General features: G+C 39.6%; 1 protein-coding gene across 2 annotated transcripts in view; it reads right to left on the reverse strand.

Moving 5' to 3' along the window:
* The window catches only part of sorcs3a (sortilin related VPS10 domain containing receptor 3a), an 850,680-nt gene that overhangs the window by 548,643 nt on the left and 285,159 nt on the right, over positions 1-16,878 (reverse strand). The window contains exon 1 of one of the 2 annotated variants that reach the window (XM_061977173.2): positions 12,960-12,983. The exons of the other annotated variant lie outside the window; for it this stretch is intronic. The gene's annotated coding sequence lies outside the window, so the exon portion shown is untranslated. Of the gene's footprint in view, positions 1-12,959; positions 12,984-16,878 lie in introns of those variants that run through there. 2 annotated transcript variants of the gene reach the window in all.

Consider the following 16,878-nt stretch of genomic DNA (forward strand, 5'->3'; position numbering starts at 1 on the left):
TTGCTGATATAAGCAGGGGCGTCCATGAAAAAGACGGCACTTAGATGGCAGTATATGTTGTTACAAAACCTGTATGTACCTTTCAGCATTAATGGTGCCTTCACAGATGTGTAAGTTACCCATGCCTTGGGCACTAATGCACCCCCATACCATCACAGATGCTGTCTTTTGAACTTTGCGTCGATAACAGTCTGGATGGTTCGCTTCCCCTTTGGTCCGGATGACACGATGTCGAATATTTCCAAAAACAATTTAAAATGTGGACTCGTCTGACCACGGAACACTTTTCTACTTTGCATGAGTCCATCTTAGATGATCTCGGGCCCAGAGAAGCCGGCGTCGTTTCTGGATGTTGTTGATAAATGGCTTTCGCTTTGCATAGTAGAGCTTTAACTTGCACTTACAGATGTAGCGACAAACTGTATTTAGTGACAGTGGTTTTCTGAAGTGTTCCTGAGCCCATGTGGTGATATCCTTTGGAGATTGGTTTGAGGGATCGAAGGTCACGGTCATTCAATGTTGGTTTCCGGCCATGCGGCTTACGTGCAGTGATTTCTCCAGATTCTCTGAACCTTTTGATGATATCATGGACAGTAGATGTTGAAATCCCTAAATTTCTTGCAATTGCACTTTGAGAAATGTTGTTCTTAAACTGTTTGACTATTTGCTCACGCAGTTGTGGACAAAGGGGTGTACCTCGCCCCATCCTTTCTTGTGAGAGACAGCATTTTTGGGAAGCTGTTTTTATACCCAATCATGGCACCCACCTGTTACCAATTAGCCTGCACACCTGTGGGATGTTCCAAATAAGTGTTTGATGAGCATTCCTCAACTTTATCAGTATTTGTTACCAGTTAATGATTATTTGCACAAAAAAAAATGTTCATCAGTTTGAACATCAAATATGTTGTCTTTGTAGCATATTCAACTGAATTTGGGTTGAAAATTATTTGCAAATCATTGTATTCCGTTTATATTTACATCTAACACAATTTTCCAACTCATATGGAAACGGGGTTTGTATTAGAAATGGCAACAGCGGAGGATGAATGTCCCATAACAAGAAGATAGAGAAAAAGAAGACGCTTATCGACTACGGTGTCTCCAATGACTACAAAGGCGGACGTGCGTAAATTTTCAGGATTTATGCAGATCCAAAATACAGATCAGCAGGTACCAGAAGGTAAGAAAAGTTGCCTTTGCATAATATTGCGAAACAAAACGCCAGATAATATGTCGTACTTCCTGCACACACCATAATAATACTCATATGTTTAAGCACATGTAGTGGTGCAGCTTCATAGCTTACCAAAGTCGTACTAAAACATTTTGATAGATTTTTTTGAGCGCCGTGTGTAATATTCTATATTTTCAATGGAATATATACAATGTTCGTGTTGTTTACTTGAGTCATATTGCCATCATAGTGCAGTCTACACATGTCTCTTAAGTTTGACTGCCATCTACTGGTCACAGTTATCACTACACCATGAACCAAATACAATTGCTTCGAGGTGGGTAAGCGCAACCAAACGTATTCCTTACATTAGACGTACCGGGTTATAAGGCGCACTGTCGTGTTTTGAGAAAAAAATAAATATATTTTAAAGGGGAACATTATCACCAGACCTATGTAAGCGTCAATATATACTTTGATGTTGCAGAAAAAAGACCATATTTTTTTAACCGATTTCCGAACTCTAAATAGGTGAATTTTGGCGAATTAAACGCCTTTCTAATATTCGCTCTCGGAGCAATGACGTCACAACGTGGCGTCACATCGGGAAGCAATCCGCCATTTCTCAAACACCGAGTCAAATCAGCTCTGTTATTTTCCGTTTTTTCGACTGTTTTCCGTACCTTGGAGACATCATGCCTCGTCGGTGTGTTGTCAGAGGGTGTAACAACACGAACAGGGACAGATTCAAGTTGCACCAGTGGCCCAAAGATGCGAAAGTGGCAAGAAGTTGGACGTTTGTTCCGCACACTTTACCGACGAAAGCTATGCTACGACAGAGATGGCAAGAATGTGTGGATATCCTGCGACACTCAAAGCAGATGCATTTCCAACGATAAAGTCAAAGAAATCTGCCGCCAGACCCCCATTGAATCTGCCGGAGTGTGTGAGCAATTCAGGGACAAAGGGCCTCGGTAGCACGGCAAGCAATGGCGGCAGTTTGTTCCGGCAGACGAGCGAGCTAAACCCCCTGGATGTCTTGGCTCACACCGTCCCTTATGCCACCGAAGATGATCAAGAGAAGAATATCGACCCTAGCTTCCCTGGCCTGCTGACATCAACTCCAAAACTGGACAGATCAGCTTTCAGGAAAAGAGAGCGGATGAGGGTATGTCTACAGAATATATTAATTGATGAAAAATGGGCTGTCTGCAATATCAAAGTGCATGTTGTTGCCAAATGTATTTCATATGCTGTAAACCTAGTTCATAGTTGTTAGTTTCCTTTAATGCCAAACAAACACATACCAATCGTTGGTTAGAAGGCGATCGCCGAATTCGTCCTCGCTTTCTCCCCGACGAAAACGACACGACAGCCAGCGGGCTGTCGTGTCGTTTTCGTCGGTTTCGCTTGCATACGGTTCAAACCGATATGGCTCAATAGCTTCAGTTTCTTCTTCAATTTTGTTTTCGCTACCTGCCTCCACACTACAACCATCCGTTTCAATACATGCGTAATCTGTTGAATCGCTTAAGCCGCTGAAATCCGAGTCTGAATCCGAGCTAATGTCACTATAGCTTGCTGTTCTATAAGCCATGTTTGTTTGTATTGGCATCACTGTGTGACGTCACAGGAAAATGGACGGGTGTATATAACGATGGTTAAAATCAGGCACTTTGAAGCTTTTTTTAGGGATATCGCGTGATGGGTACAATTTTGAAAAAAACTTCGAAAAATAAAATAAGCCACTGGGAACTGATTTTTAATGGTTTTAACCCTTCTGAAATTGTGATAATGTTCCCCTTTAAGTGCACCTTATAGTCCAGAAAATACGGTCAGTCTATCAATACACACTGCATGTAGAAGAGATATATATATATATATATATATACATGATCTACAGCGTAAACTAAACAGTTGCCGAGCAACAGAATACCTTGCAGTAGCAATACACAACAATTTCCCTCTCGGGAGACAGATGACTCCCCAGAGGCAAAACGATGGATAAGGAAAAAAAGAACAATGAATTATGCAAATCACGGAGGGAGGCGACGATAAAGATGTTACAATTATGACTACACAAAAGAGATTTCAGACATATGGAGAGAAAGTCTGGACCAAAGAAAACAGATTGCAAACACACAAAGAGTCTAGAGCAAAGAAGCCAGATAATAAATACAATTGGTATTTTAGATTGGATTAATAAAGAGATACACAATCAAACCACATTCCAAGATAGCGCAGTTTGAATGAGAGACGGGATGTGAAACTGCCATAGAGAATATGCGCAAGAAACAACCTTCTTTAATTTTTTTTTTTTTTTTTTTAAACACGGGATGAAAAATAAGAACTCAGGGAACTAAAGGAAAACCAAAACATTTGTATGCTCGCACAACATTAAAAATGCTAGATGCATGTTATTTAGTGTTAAATTATTGAACATATTAAAGGGGAACATTATCACAATTTCAGAAGGGTTAAAACCATTAAAAATCAGTTCCCAGTGGCTTATTTTATTTTTCAAAGTTTTTTTCAAAATTTTACCCATCGCGCAATATCCCTAAAAAAAGCTTCAAAGTGCCTGATTTTAACCATCGTTATATACACCCGTCCATTTTCCTGTGACGTCACATAGTGATGCCAATACAAACAAACATGACGGATAGAACAGCAAGCTATAGCGACATTAGCTCGGATTCAGACTCGGATTTCAGCGGCTTAAGCGATTCAACAGATTACGCATGTATTGAAACGGATGGTTGTAGTGTGGAGGCAGGTAGCGAAAACGAAATTGAAGAAGAAACTGAAGCTATTGAGCCATATCGGTTTGAACCGTATGCAAGCGAAACCGACGAAAACGACAAGACAGCCAGCGACACGGGAGAAAGCGAGGACGAATTTGGCGATCGCCTTCTAACCAACGATTGGTATGTGTTTGTTTGGCATTAAAGGAAACTAACAACTATGAACTAGGTTTACAGCATATGAAATACATTTGGCAACAACATGCACCTTGAGAGTGCAGACAGCCCATTTCAGGGCGAAAACTGTTTATCAACAACACCCAGAAACGCCGTCGGCTTCGCTGGGCCTGCGCTCATCTAAGATGGACTGATACAAAGTGGAAGTGTTCTGTGGTCTGACGAGTCCACATTTCAAATTGTTTTTGGAAACTGTGGACGTTGTGTCCTCCGGACCAAAGAGGAAAAGAACCATCCGGATTGTTATAGGCGCAAAGTTGAAAAGCCAGCATCTGTGATGGTATGGGGGTGTATTAGTGCCCAAGACATGGGTAACTTACACATCTATGAAGGCGCCATTAATGCTGAAAGGTACATACAGGTTTTGGAGCAACATATGTTGCCATCCAAGCAACGTTACCATGGACGCCCCTGCTTATTTCAGCAAGACAATGCCAAGCCACTTGTTACATCAACGTGGCTTCATAGTAAAAGAGTGCGGGTACTAGACTGGCCTGCCTGTAGTCCAGACCTGTCTCCCATTGAAAATGTGTGGCACATTATGAAGCCTAAAATAGCACAACGGAGACCCCCGGACTGTTGAACAACTTAAGCTGTACATCAAGCAAGAATGGGAAATAATTCCACCTGAGAAGCTTAAAAAATGTGTCTCCTCAGTTCCCAAATGTTTACTGAGTGTTGTTAAAAGGAAAGGCCATGTAACACAGTGGTGAACATGCCCTTTCACAACTACTTTGGCACGTGTTGCAGCCATGGAATTCTAAGTTAATTATATGCAAAACAAAAATAAAGTTTATGAGTTCGAACATCAAATATCTTGTCTTTGTAGTGCATTTAATTGAATATGGGTTGAAAAGGATTTGCAAATCATTGTATTCCGTTTATATTTACATCTAACACAATTTCCCAACTCGTATGGAAACGGGGTTTGTACTTGGAGGTCTCCCACCTGGCACAACTTGCTGAGAAACTATCAAGTTGGACCATAGTAAAATAAGTTGATGCTTCATTAATTAATACATCTATATACAGCAGTGCCTCGATTTATGAGTGCCCCAGTGTAATTAGGAGTTGTGTTATTTATGTCTAAGATGAAGTAGATCCTCGAATCAACTCAGCTCCACTTAGTGTAGCATTGCCCGGACAGCTGCTGATACTGCAGCTGTATTGTCAGCCTTAAGTACCTGCTGTTGTGTTTTGATATCGCTCATAAAGTCTCACCAATATGGAGATGTTTTATTGATGAGGCAGGGGTTGAAGATGAAGTGCATCAAAAAGTTGTTCAGCCAAAAGTTGGTCAACGTGATTGAAGATAGTGTTGTGTCTGAATGTGCTGTCGTGTTTTGTTATAGCCACTTTTAACCCAAAAACCAGAAAATAATAGAACATAATACAAATACTGCACTGTAATACATATACGACTGTGGGGGGGATAGTGTGATCAGCACGCCTGCAGGAGCAAAAGTCATCGCCTCTGTCCATGGTGCTGAAGAAAGAGCACCATCAGACGGGGGCGTGGCATGTGCTGACGGCGAGACACAGCTGGCAGGTGATTAGATTTCACAGGTGGTACGTGTGAATCTAATAATCTGTTGTCTTTAACAGTAAGCGGCCGGAAGCAGAGGGGAGAGAGGATACGGACATGACTGAAAAGTCATGTTCTGGGAGAGAAATTGATTATTGAAGAAAACATAATCATTAAAAACCTTGTTAAACCTGCCGTGTCTTCAGTGGAACTGCTAGGAAGCGACTTCCACAAAGACATAAGTGTGACGATGTGGTCACGTGGATATGCGTGGGTCGTTCTCCCGGGATGCAGACGGAAACTCCGGAGGCAACGTGCAGGTGAGAAAATGATTTATTTGCATAAATCATGCAGGAAATGCAGAAAAACAAACGCGTGCCGACAGCACGGGAGGCAAAGCTAAGGAAGAGGCTAGCGCGGAAGCTAGCATACAAACAGGAATCAAGAATCAAAAATATAGCCGTCGTTAACTGTTGCGTCGTGCAAACGAGGAAGCCAGACTAGTTGTGGCGAGAAACGGGAATAATTAGGTATCTGATTATTGCCCAGGAGCAGGTGAGCGTCCTGAACACTAATCAGAGGCAGGTGAAACTAATCTGTAGTCATGGCAACTGAAACACAAACCCAAGGGTGCTGAAAACAGAACTGAGGTAGTCAAAACTAACAGAAACAAAACATGATCCGGGCAACAGATCATAACAATAGGACTTAATTTAATACTTAATTTGGACCCAAAAAATAAATAAAACATCTGCAAAGTGTAGTAAAGCCAAAATAGTTGAAGCGGGTGACGAACAAGGGACAACTGCACTTTTTCACTTCATGTAACTATTTATTTGTAGTATATTCTATGCACTGTTCCCTCTAAGGAGCAAAATTGCGTACTACTCCCGTGTCCTCGAGCACAGCAAATCTATGCATCTCATAAAATAAAATCCAACCTAAACTCTAAACAAAATAAACACATAATTGTGACTCTAAAGATTTAAGTTAAAGATCAAATAAATAAATACAACATCAGACCAGTAAATGATCACAGGACAATAGATTGCAGGTGCATTCACAATTATCTAGACCACATTGTATATTTTCGCCATAGGGCTTCACTGATTAAACAATCAAAATGATTAATCTGATTAATTTATATTAAGTTGCTTTGATGAATTGTTTCGTGAGTATAAGTATTGATGATGACGATGCATTTTTTTTTTAGAAAGAAAAGATTGAAGGTTATGGAAAAATGGTAAATCTTAATTTATTTCAACTATTTTCTGCAAATTACGTATTTGAGCATATAAAGTGTTTTTTTTATCCAATTACCAATTAATTTAACAAATTGATCAATAGATTACGTGATTACTAAATTAATAGACAGCATACTTGCCAACCTTGAGACCTCCAATTTCGGGGGGTGGGTGCGGGGGGCGTGGTTGGGGCGGGGGCGTGGTTAAGAGGGGAGGAGTATATTTACAGCTAGAATTCACCAAGTCAAGTATTTCATATATATATATATCCCCGCGACCCCGAAGGGAATAAGCGGTAAAAAATGGATGGATGGATAGATGAATATATATATATATATATATATATATATATATATATATATTTAAGAAATAATTGACTTTCAGTGAATTCTAGCTATATATATATATATATATATATATATATATATATATATATATATATATATATATATATATATATATATAAATAAAATAAATACTTGAATTTCAGTGTTCATTTATTTACACGTATACACACACATAACACTCATCTACTCATTGTTGAGTGAAGGGTTGAATTGTCCATCCTTGTTCTATTCTGTCACTATCTTTCTAACCATGCTGAACACCCTCTCTGATTATGCATTGCTGTGTGGCACGCACAAAAGTGCTTTCATCAAATGCACTAGATGGCAGTATTGTCCTGTTTAAGAGTGTCACAACATTGCTGTTTACGGCAGACGGACTGCTTTACTGTAGACATTATTTATATTGTGGGAAAGCGGACTCAGGTCCGCATGGAGGTGGAGGGGGCGTGGCCTCACTCCGCCTGAATTTCGGGAGATTTTCGGGAGAAAATTTGTCCCGGGAGGTTTTCGGGAGAGGCGCTGAATTTCGGGAGTCTCCCGGAAAATCTGGGAGGGTTGGCAAGTATGATAGACAGCTATTGTATACATCTTTTATACAGTAGTACCTCAACTTAGGAGCTTCATTAGGTCTGTGACGGAGCTCTTAACTCAAAACTCTTGTAGCTCAAATCAATGAACCAGACTGAACTAACTAATTTAATTGGCACTTGTCCCCTTAAAACACCACAATTTTATCATTAATCCATCCATCTCATTCTGCTTATTTAAGGTTGTATTGAAGTCGAAGCAGAGAAGCTTAGACCTCTCCCTAACTACTTTGTCCAGCTCCTCCCGGGGAAACCCGAGGCGTTCTGAGGCCAGCTGAGAGACATAGTTTCTCCAACTTGTCCTTGGTCTTCCCTGTGGCCTCCTACCGGCCGGAAGTGTACTGAACACCTCCCCTGAGAGTCGTCTGGGGGGGAAACTGACCAGTTTCCCTAACCACCTCACCTGGTTCCTCTCAATGTAGAGGGGCAGTGGCTTTACTCTGAGCTCCTCCCGAATGACAGAGCTCCATACCCTTGTGAGATTTCGATCACAACCCAAAGCACATGACCATAAGTGAGGATAGGAATGTAGATCAATCGGTAAATTGGGAGCTTTGCCTTCCGGCTTTGCTTATTCTACACCACGACAGCTCGATACAGGGTACGCATCATTGCATACGCCACATCGATCCGCCGGTCGATCGCAAGACCCACTGTTCCCTCACTCGTTAACAAGACTCTTGAGTTATTTGAACTCCTCCACTTGTAGCAATTTCAAAAAGCCTTTAAAATAACAAAAATAATACATTCTAGACAAGAAATGTTGTATAAAGCTAATGTAATAGAAAGTACTACTAACAAAGTAGTCCCCACATCTGCGGTCCCTTCCAAAGTGTCGCATTACGCCCAATGGGTTGAGTTTTGTCTTGCCCTGATGTGGGATCTGAAGAGAGGATGTCGTTGTGGCTTGTGCAGCCCTTTGAGGCGCTACATAAATAAACTTTGATTGATTGATTGATCGATTGAGCTGAACACTCTTAAATTAGCACTAAGTAACTTTTTACACTTCTTAAAATATTTTCATAACTTTTGGGATGATACTTCGACTTACAACTAGTTGATCGACACATATGTCATGGCCTGGGGGGTTTGGTATGACTCTCACTGGCACTTATCGACTTTGAAAAGGGTGGTAGGAACCCTGCCACACAAAAAACTGAACATGGGCTGACTTGCTTTACAGTAGGGGTGTCAAACTCAAATACAAAGTGGGCCAAAATTTAAAACTGAACAAAGCCGCGGGCCAAGGTTGAACAAATTAACCTTTAACATATTCTACGAGCTATCGTCACGTCCGCTTTTCATCCATTCTAACTTCGTTCAGACCCTGTCACAAGATATGTGCGGCTTCTGTACGCACACATGACCTGTATCGTCAGCGATACAGGTCACACTGAGGGTGCCAGTATAAAAAACTTTAACACTGTTAGAAATATACGCCACACTGTGAATCCACACCAAACAAGAATGACAAACACATTTCGGGAGAACATCCGCACCGTAACACAACAAACACAACAGAACAAATACCCAGAATCCTAACTCTTCCGGGTCGCTACAAAATACACCGCCGCTACCACCAAACCCCCCCCCCACACACACACGCACACACACACCTTGCAGCGTCCCGCAAGAGTTAGTACTGCAAAGTGTTCTGGTTTGGTGTGGATTCACAATGTGGCGTATATTTCTAACAGTGTTAAAGTTTTTTATTCGGCTACCCTCAGTGTAACCTGTATCGCTGTTGATGAAGTATGCGTTGCATTCTAATGTGTGTGCGTGCAGAAGCCGCACATGTTATGTGACTGGGCCAGCACTCGTTGGGCTGGCTGGCGTATGGAAGACTCCCGGGAGGATCGGCGGGCCAGCTTTAGTGTTAATTTGATATCGCCTCAAGGGCCAAGTTAAATTACACCACACTTGCCAACCTTGAGACCTCCAATTCCGGAATGTTTGGATGTATCTAGTGTTTGGCGCAGCCAGACCAGAGTAGGACAGGAAAAAAAGAAAAGAAAAAGAAGACAGAGGGGCAAATTGTAGGGACAAGACAAAAAAAATTATAAAATAAAATATATATATATATATATATATATATATATATATATATATATATATAAATAAGAGAAATACTTTCATTTCAGTGTTCATTTATTTACACATATACACACACACAACACTCATCTACTCATTGTTGAGTTAAGGGTTGAATTGTCCATCCTTGTTCTATTCTCTGTCACTATTTTTCTAACCATGCTGAACACCCTCTCTGATGATGCATTCTGCTTCGTCTCCTTGTTGTGTGCGCAGTTGTGCACTGCACTCTCTAAAAGCCGTAGATGTTATTGTCACATATGCATGTACAGTAGATGGCAGTATTGTCCCGTTTAAGAGTGTCACAACATTGCTGTTTATGGCAGACGAACTGCTTTATGGTAGACAAAAACGTGACTGCTGTTGTTGTGTGTTGTTACCGCGCTGGGAGGACGTTATGGTCCGCATGGAGCTGGAGGGGGCGTGGCCTCCAGCTCCGCCTGAATTTCGGGAGATTTTCGAAAGAAAAAAATTTTGTCCCGGGAGGTTTTCGGGAGAGGCGTTGAATTTCGGGAGTCTCCCGGAAAATCCGGGAGGGTTCGCAAGTATGAATTGCACGGCGGGCCAAATTTGGCCCGCGGGCCAGAGTTTGACACCCATGCTTTACAGCATATGTCACTCTGCCCTCTCCCATTCGTTAAAAAGACGGAAGTCGATGCAAATTCCTATGTGCCGCCAGAAAAGTAAAAGAAGAAGAACACTTACGTGCAATTACTGCTACCATGGCCGGAGCTCTAAAACAACCAAATAAAATAAAAGTTTTGTCTGTGGTGACATAAAAAGGTAGAAGGGAAATTACACGGATAAAAGGACAGTCGGGATCAACATTGCCCTGGCTTTCACTTGCTGGCGTGAGCTCAAAGACGAGGAATTTCAGACAGATGCCGCCTTGGCTCGGTTCCTGCTGGACTAATTAGTGACTTTCATCGCTCAAATCTAAATGATAGAGATGGGTCCGGCAACACCGATGCATCGGCGCATGCGTCGAGCTCATAGAGCAAAATCCTGTGTCGGTGCGCGTACCGCTTTTAGAAAGTCACGTGACCGATCATGAGCTGCTTTGGTCACGTGACCGATACGCCAACTGTGTCGCACTGACGCCTCCTCTGTGTCCTGTGAGCGTGTCTTTACTACAGCCGGAGAAATAATAACTAAGAGAAATCGTCTAAAATGTAATACGTCGGAAAAACTTTTTTTTTTTTTTTTTATAAAAAATTTAATTAAAAAAATTCCCAGTCCACAATCATCCACAACACGTTCTCTTAGATTTCCATGTTATGATACATGTTCACATTATTTATTGACTGTATCTAAAAAAGATACAAATATATTTTTATTTAAATGAAGATATGAAATATTCCTAAATGAAATACAATGACTTGGTTTATATTATTGTATATACTAGGGCAGGGGTCACCAACGCGGTGCCCGCGGTCACCAGGTAGCCCGTAAGGACCAGATCAGTCTCCCGCTGGCCTGTTCTAAAAATAGATCAAAGAGCAGCACTTACCAGTGAGCTGCTTCTATTTTTTAAATTGTATTTATTTACTAGCAAGCTGGTCTCGCTTTGCTCGACATTTTTAATTCTAAAAGAGACAAAACTCAAATAGAATTTGAAAATCCAAGGAAATATTTTAAAGACTTGGTCTTCACTTAGAATAAGCGGTAGAAAAATGGATGGATGGATGGGTCTTCACTTGTTTAAATAAATTCATTTATTTTTTTACTTTGCTTCTTATTACTTTTAGAAATACAATTTTAGAGAAAAAATACAACCTTAAAAATGATTTTAGGATTTTTAAACAAATATACCTTTTTACCTTTTAAATGTATTCCTCTTCTTTCCTGACAATTTAAATCAATGTTCAAGTAATTTTATTTTTTTTTATTGTAAAGAATAATAAATATTCTAGCTTCTGTTTTTTCGACGAAAAATATCTGTGAAATATTTCTTCAAACTTACCGTACTACGATTAAAATTAAAAAAAAATATTCTGGCAAATCTAGAAAATCTGTAGAATCAAATTTAAATCTTATTTCAAAGTATTTTGAATTTCTTTTAAAATGTTTGTTCTGGAAAAAATAGAAGAAATACTGATTTGTCTTTGTTAGAAATATAGCTTGGTCCAATTTGTTAAATATTCTAACAAAGTGCAGATTGGATTTTAACCAATTTAAAACATGTCATCAAAATTCTAAAATGTATCTTAATCAGGAAAAATTACTAATGATGTTCCATAAATTATTTTTTACATTTTTTCAAAAAGATTCAAAGAAGCTAGTTTTTCTCTTCTTTTTGTCGGTTGAATTTTGAATTTTAAAGAGTCGAAATTGAAGATAAACTATGTTTCAAAATTGTATTTTATATTTTTTCGTGTTTTCTCCTCTTTTAAACCGTTCAATTAAGTGTTTTTTTCATCATTTATTCTCTACAAAAAACCTTCCATAAAAGGAAAAAAAATGTACGACGGAATGACAGACAGAAATACCCATTTTTTTATATATATAAATGTATTTATTTAGCTATTCTTGTTTAAATCACACTTACGTGCAACTTACAAATGACAATATATTTATTTATTTAAGTGTGTATCAAACTGGTAGCCCGTCGCATTAATCAGTACCCAAGAAGTAGTTTTTGGTTTCAAAAAGGTTGGTGACCCCTGTACTAGGGCATACAATCAGTGTCAGTTGAGTCGGTCCATAGGTTGCCTGTAGGGATTTTTAATGTCCAGCAGATGTCAGTATTTAGTGACACAGTATCGACACAGTATCAATACAGTTTTGCAATGTGTCGAAACGCTTCATGACGCCTCATCAACCCATCACTAGTGACTTTCATCGCTCAAATCTAAATGATAATTGTGATAGTTTGACCCCACACTGTCACTATTTGACCTTAAACTTCCTTACAAACCGTGCACATTTGTTAGGAAGCTCAACATGGACAAACTACAAACATTCAATCTTGTTAGTCAGTGAAAAGCATCAAGAAACAAATTGTTACCTGTCACTCACCATGGCTCTGAACAATTGACTAAAAGAGTCAGGGTGGGGTTGAGGGCTTTATATAGGTGACCACACCTGCATTCACTAATTAGGCCAAATTTGGTCGAACCATGGTCCTCAAAAGCTGGGTGTTACAGAAAGACACTGGACATATGGAAGTTATGTTGGCTAAGCCTGGATATACTATATACAAAAATGACTGCTCTACACATGCAAAAGTACTATGTGAATACTTTTTTAGTGATGGTTATTTATGGGGTAATTTACAAAATAACTGTTTTCTTAATTCTCCCTGTCAAATTGGTCCCAGCTAGTGGGCGGGGCTATGGGCTATTTAAATTTAAAAATACAATTTTTCTGACAGTCTGCTGTCCGTCACTGACAGAGGAGGGACTCTGTCCTGTTTCGGTCTCCATTAGTGATGGGTTGATGAGGCATCATGAAGCGTTTCGACACATTGCAAAACTGTATTGATACTGTGTCGATACTGTGTCACTAAATACTGACATCTGCTGGACATTAAAAATCCCTACAGGCAACCTATGGACCGACTCAACTGACACTGATTGTATGCCCTAGTACAGGGGTCACCAACCTTTTTGAAACCAAAAACTACTTCTTGGGTACTGATTAATGCGAAGGGCTACCAGTTTGATACACACTTAAATAAATAAATATATTGTCATTTGTAAGTTACACGTAAGTGTGATTTAAACAAGAATAGCTAAATAAATACATTTATATATATATAAAAAAAATGGGTATTTCTGTCTGTCATTCCGTCGTACATTTTTTTTTCCTTTTACGGAAGGTTTTTTGTAGAGAATAAATGATGAAAAAAACACTTAATTGAACGGTTTAAAAGAGGAGAAAACACGAAAAAAATTTAAATACAATTTTGAAACATAGTTTATCTTCAATTTCGACTCTTTAAAATTCAAAATTCAACCGACAAAAAGAAGAGAAAAACTAGCTAATTTGAATCTTTTTGAAACAATTAAAAAAATAATTTATGGAACATCATTAGTAATTTTTCCTGATTAAGATACATTTTAGAATTTTGATGACATGTTTTAAATTGGTTAAAATCCAATCTGCACTTTGTTAGAATATTTAACAAATTGGACCAAGCTATATTTCTAACAAAGACAAATCAGTATTTCTTCTAGATTTTCCAGAACAAAAATTTTAAAAGAAATTCAAAATACTTTGAAATAAGATTTAAATTTGATTCTACAGATTTTCTAGATTTGCCAGAATATTTTTTTTGAATTTTAATCATAGTAAGTTTGAAGAAATATTTCACAACATTTTTTTTTTACTTGAACATTGATTTAAATTGTCAGGAAAGAAGAGGAAGAAATTTAAAAGGTAAAAAGGTATATTTGTTTAAAAATCCTAAAATCATTTTTAAGGTTGTATTTTTTCTCTAAAATTGTATTTCTAAAAGTAATAAGAAGCAAAGTAAAAAATAAATGAATTTATTTAAACAAGTGAAGACCCATCCATCCATCCATTTTCTACCGCTTATTCCAAGTGAAGACCAAGTCTTTAAAATATTTTCTTGGATTTTCAAATTCTATTTGAGTTTTGTCTCTTTTAGAATTAAAAATGTCGAGCAAAGCGAGACCAGCTTGCTAGTAAATAAATACAATTTAAAAAATAGAGGCAGCTCACTGGTAAGTGCTGCTCTTTGAGCTATTTTTAGAACAGGCCAGCGGGCGACTCATCTGGTCCTTACGGGCTACCTGGTGCCCGCGGGCACCGCGTTGGTGACCCCTGCCCTAGTATATACAATAATATAAACCAAGTCATTGTATTTCATTTAGGATTATTTCATATCTTCATTTAAATAAAAATATATTTGTATCTTTTTTAGATACAGTCAATAAATAATGTGAACATGTATCATAACATGGAAATCTAAGAGAACGTGTTGTGGATGATTGTGGACTGGGAATTTTTTTCATTAAATTTTTTATAAAAAAAAAAAAGTTTTTCCGACGTATTGCATTTTAGACGATTTATCTTAGTTATTATTTCTCTGGCTGTAGAAAAGACCCGCTCACAGGGCACAGAGGAGGCGTCACAGTTTGCGTATCGGTCACGTGACCAAAACAGCTCATGATCGGTCACGTGACTTTCTAAAAGTGGTACGCGCCGACACAGGGTTTTGCTCTATGAGCTCGACGCATGCGCCGATGCATCGGTGTTGCCGGACCCATCACTAGTCTCCATGCATCAAACATCTACTGGGATTGTGGGTGCTTTGTTTCCTCCTGTTAAAATTTTTGGGGGATTTCAATAAATGTTTGTAAATTGTTATCAACTGCGTACCTTGCCATCCTTGATTTGAAAGTCTGGTTTACAAAGGTTACATTACCTTCACCCGAGGCGGGGTGTGACAATAATGTTAGCTATCGGAAATCACAAGTACCGTATTTTCCGCACTATAAGGCGCACCTAAAAACCACAATTTTTCTCAAAAGCTGACAGTGCGCCTTATAACCCGGTGCGCTTTATTACGATTCATTTTCATAAAGTTTCGATCTCGCAACTTCGGTAAACAGCCGCCATCTTTTTTCCCGGTAGAACAGGAAGCGCTTCTTCTTCTACGCAAGCAACCGCCAAGGAAAGCACCCGCCCCCATAGAACAGGAAGCGCTTCTTCTTCTACTGTAAGCAACCACCCGCCCCCGGAAGAAGAAGAAAAAACGCGCGGATATCACCGTACGTTTCATTTCCTGTTTACATCTGTAAAGACCACAAAATGGCTCCTACTAAGCGACAAGGATCCGGTTCATAAAAAGACGCAATCTCTCCATCCGCACACGGATTACTACCGTATTTCACAGCAACTGATATTCCTGTGAACCGCACTGTGGAACGGGAGCACGTACGGTGAATATTCGCACCACAGGGAATGAGAAGTCATCCTTCACTGTGGTTCTAGCTTGCCATGCTAACTTCCACCCATGGTGATATTCAAAAGGAAGACCTTGCCAAAAGAGACCTTTCCAGCCGGCGTCATCATAAAAGCTAACTCGAAGGGATGGATGGATGAAGAAAAGATGAGCGAGTGGTTAAGGGAAGTTTACGCGAAGAGGCCGGGTGGCTTTTTTCACACAGCTCCGAAGGCGAACACACCTTCACTAAGACGGGCAGACAGCGCCGGACGACATACGCCAACATTTGCCAGTGGATCGTAAATGCCTGGGCAGATATTTCGGTCACAACTGTGGTCCGAGCTTTCCGGAAGGCAGGATTCACAGAACTGCTGCACAACAACAGCGACACTGAATCCGATGACTTCGACGAGACGGAGCCGGCCATTTTTGGATCCCACGCTTGCGCAACTTTTCAATTCGGACACCGAAGACGAAGAATTCGAAGGATTTACGAATGAAGAATAACTTCAGAAGGTGAGCGCTATGTTTATTTTGTGTGTTGTGACATTAACGTTCGAGCAACATTATGTTGCTATTGCTCTACACCATTTTGAATTTTACTATGTTTGTGATTGCACATTTGCGTACATTTTGGGACAGAGTTGTTAGAACGCTGGTTTTCAATATATTATTAAAGTTTGACTGAACTATCTGACTGTTTTTTTGACATTCCCTTTAGCGCAGCGTAGGCGCGGCTTATAATCCGGGGCGGCTTATTGGTGGACAAAGTTATGAAATATGTAATTCATTGAAGGTGCAGCTAATAATCCGGTGCGCCTTATAGTGCGGAAAATACGGTACTTTAATAATCCCCGAGGGGAAATTGAGATTTTCAGCACAGTCCCATTCAAGATCAGACAAACATTACAGGGAAACTAAACAGACGGGTCTGCCAACTTCTGGCGCCCCTTACAAAAAAAGTTGAGAAACAGGTAAACGCTGGGGAGGGGGTGAATATTCTGTCAAAGGC

This window comes from Nerophis lumbriciformis, linkage group LG16, assembly GCF_033978685.3.
Source record: "Nerophis lumbriciformis linkage group LG16, RoL_Nlum_v2.1, whole genome shotgun sequence".
Lineage (NCBI taxonomy): Eukaryota > Metazoa > Chordata > Actinopteri > Syngnathiformes > Syngnathidae > Nerophis > Nerophis lumbriciformis.